General features: G+C 41.1%; 1 long non-coding RNA gene across 1 annotated transcript in view; it reads right to left on the bottom strand.

Moving 5' to 3' along the window:
* Window positions 1-3,255: 3,255 nt before the first annotated feature.
* The window catches only part of LOC112473547, a 10,788-nt gene continuing 10,228 nt past the window's right edge, over window positions 3,256-3,815 (bottom strand). The window contains exon 3 of the long non-coding RNA XR_003044063.1: window positions 3,256-3,490. This is a non-coding gene — a long non-coding RNA (uncharacterized LOC112473547). The remainder of the gene's footprint in view (window positions 3,491-3,815) is intronic.

The following is a 3,815-nucleotide window of genomic DNA, read 5'->3' as shown; positions in this document are numbered from 1 at the left end:
TCTCATGTCCCATCAGCACCAGCACAATTGGGGGCTTTTAAATATACCTGGTGGACAGGTAACTTATTCTCTTTTTCAAACTAGGAAACTCTTGGCTACCCACTGTAAACTAAATACTTATCTCCTTGGAAATCTCAGAAAAGGTCTGTGTGATATCAAACACCTATGCTGGGAAAAACAGGGGCAAACAAAGCCATAAGAGACTGCCTTTGAAATGGAGCCTGGGAACCCTGCAACCGCATAGAGTATTTGTTTGCTTTCCTTGTTTCCCCAGAACTGTGCTTACCTGGAGGCCACAGCCTGTACTTTGTCATTTGTCGGGATGAGGAGGGGCAAGGGAAAGGAGGCACTTTGGCTGGCTTGTCAAAGCATCCCCAATGGGAGACTGTTTAAAGAGTTCCTATCTTCAACTGGCAGATCCTTTCACTTGGGGATGTGCCAAGGGCTGCAGCTGACTCAGCTTGGGCCCAATTTTGCTGTCATTACTTAAGCCCAAAGTTCCTGGTTCCCTGGTTTTGGTGGATAGTTTGTCCACATAGAGAGGGTAGACACAGCACCTTGGCTGGGGCTACTTTTTCATTAGGTGTTATTTTTCTCTATGAGCTCTAATTTCTGGGATCAAAGAGATTAGGAAAAAGAAGCGCTCTTTTCCTTGAGCAGCCCAGTTGAAGGCACATTAATCCCATGTTGCTCAAGCAGGAAGGTGGGGAAGGAGACACCGAGTTTCCTTCATCTATAATGAAACAAGAGTCCAGTCTTAAAGTCTTTCAGATGAAAACAGATGTACTCTAATTACTTTAGTTGGGAGCTGCTTCTTATAAGGATGCAATAGAAGGGGCCACTCTTTTTCAGGACTGAAATGCCATATAGGACAAAACACAGAGCTTGCTGCCCGATGTGTTTAGTGTTCTTTGACCCATGCTTTTCCCTACTCCAGGGCTCTGCCATTAGTGGTGCTGTATTGCCTCCCTATCTCTGCACTCATAAAGATAAAAGAAGAGATTTGTTGAAAATGGAAGAAAAATAATATTTTAATATATGTCAATGCAAATTAATATATACTATAAATTATCAAAGATTTTTTTAAAAAGTGGCTCAGCTATAAATTTGCAGTTCTTCCGCATTTAGGAGCTTTTGGGACCTCATAATCTGGCATCATGCTATCTTCTATCAAATTCTGATTCTCCTAAGAGCATGGTATTCTTCCTAACAAGGTGATCTTCCCCTGATGACTTCATTTTATTCAATCAGAGCTTTTCCTCATAGTTCCTGGTAATAAAATTGCTCCAAGTTAATTTTAAGGACGGTCTTTACCAGGAATTACTAATCATTTTTACTTCCCACCAATCCCATCTGGAGATATTGACTACCTACTCTGAGGCAGGGAGTAGGAGCCTGGAGACTGGCATTCTCTGCCATTTCCCCACAAGCTCCTCCTCTTTCTGTGTGTTTCCTAACTATCCCTGAGATTCCTGTTCTGTATTCTCTGTCTTTGGTGACTGTGGAAGGAGTTAAATTCTGCCCCTTGGGTTAAATCAGAGCATCGTCTATATTAAGTGGAAATACAAACTAGAAATCCCTGCCTGTGGAATGCTGGCAGAAATACCCTCCATAACTGCACCTCAGGAGCTGTTCTGTTTAGCCATTTAATGCCCTCTTTAGTTAAGGCTTTGATTACTTAAGCCATAAAGAGGCTCCAAGGTTTCCTGCCCCTCCCCCAATATTATATGTAGTTATTGAAAAGTGCCACGCCTCTCATAACCACCTCTCCAATCATCATCACTAACTACCTTATACTTGTAATATTAATTCAGTTTTCAAGGTACTTTCTTAATCTTTGCCCCGTTTGATCTGCACAAAATCTATGCTCTATTCATAGTACTTGCTATTACTCTGACTTTTTTCAAATGAATATCCTAAAGGTTACATGTCCCAAGGTCAAGACTTGGCTCAAGAGCACATGGCTAGTAAGTGGCAGGGCTGGGGTGGAGACTGGGGAGGGAACCAGATGCTCAAGGCATTCACAAGCTTGGGGCTCCTCCTCAGTTTAGTCTCTTTCTCATCATTTGTCCAGCTCTGAGAGGTGGGAATGATGAAGTTTGGAAAGGATCTAATAAACTAATTTACATATGATAAGAGTAAATACTGAGAAGTTTCAACATCACTTCCCTCAAGGACATTGCATTTTAATGAGCCTCATTCAGTTATATAACATAAAGGAATACTTTTCTAAATATGAAATTGCAGGCATTAGTGAGAAGTTAATTGGGGAAATGTTCATGGAATATGGGAACATTCTGACACCTTTCAAATTTTCATCTTGTTCAGGATGCCCATTGCATGAATTAACTCCCTGCTTCTCATGAGGCCACCCCTTCTCTGTGTTGATTTACATACCTCCAGAACTTTCAATACAGGCAAAGAGGCTTCATTTCCAGTCATTTTATGGTAGGGTCTGTGTTGTGTTTTGATTTCACATTTATTCACCAAACGTGTTTCTGTTCTTCTCGTGTACTTTTGAAGCATCCCAACAACTCAAACCAAGGACAGTGGCAAGCAGCATGAGTTAACAATTATGCATACACAAGCCTAGCTCAACCCTGTGACTCTCTTTCACATTTGCTGCTTATTCATAACCCAAGCCCATCTGCTGCACAAGTAATGATCAGCTGCACTTGTTTCAGATGTCAACCACCCCAGCTGTTTGTCTCTCTGTAAATACAAAGTGAGGAGGGAGCAATTATTACAATATTAATATTCTGGCTTGATTATTTCAATGCAGTGAAATGAAGACTGATGAATTTCACTCTGGGCCCGCCATCATCTCAGCCCCATACAATGCATACCTATGCAGCACAGCCCAGGCTATAACCTCCCAGGAAGATCCAGGTAAACCTCAGAAGTTCTGCTATGAACCAGGCCATCTAGAAATGCCAGGTGAAAGTAAAGACTTGCTTGGATCCTGCAGGGCTTTGAGATTGAAGTCTATATTGAAATTAAGAATGAGGCTTGAAGATGCCCCAAGGAGCTCAGGCAGACTCTTAGATCTGCTTTGATAGAGATTCCAAGTGTCAAAATAATTTCTTCTATCAGCATTCTTTGATTTAAAATAAATGTCAGACAAAAGCTATCATCAAGAACATGTTTTCATCTCTGGTTTTTCTTTACTATTCTGAGGCAGCAGGAACTGGAATGATCGGACTTATCAAGAAAGCTTCCTTCAATTACTTTATAAACTTTATTAAGCATCAGCACACCTTCCTTCAGTCATAAGTATGCACTGAAGCACCTTGAGTGAGGGGCTACAAGAGTCAATACAAAACGTTTTCTTCCCTCCTCAGACTTCATGCTGGCTGATACTGGGATAAGCTCTTACAAAAAAAAGATGAAGCATAATTGATCTGCGTGGCTTCAGTTTTTGGCTCGGCCACTTATCATGCATGTGTTCTTCAGAAAGTTTCATGACCTGTCTGTGCTTCAGATTCATCATCTATAAAATGAGAATAGGATTGTTGAGAGGATTTAAAGAGTTAATAGATGTGGAGTGTTTAGAACAGGCCCTGGCACACACTAAGTAGAATGTAAATGTTGCTATTGTGCTGTTCCTCTATCTTAAAGGGCTTCCGTGTGATAACATTTTGGGGTGGGGTACCAAGGAAGACATCGGAGAAGTACATGTAAATCATGCCTTGGACAAATGAACTCAATAACTAGAGAGAAACTGGAGGTCAAAGGAACAGCAAGAACAAAAAGATGAAGAAATAAAAATTTGGGGGATGTTAAAGTTAATTAGGTCCTTCAGGGGACAAAAGTGC

The sequence above is a fragment of the Pteropus alecto genome, unplaced genomic scaffold (genome assembly GCF_000325575.1).
Source record: "Pteropus alecto unplaced genomic scaffold, ASM32557v1 scaffold109, whole genome shotgun sequence".
In the NCBI taxonomy this organism is placed as follows: Eukaryota; Metazoa; Chordata; class Mammalia; order Chiroptera; family Pteropodidae; genus Pteropus; species Pteropus alecto.
This window is presented reverse-complemented; position numbering and strand designations above follow the sequence as displayed.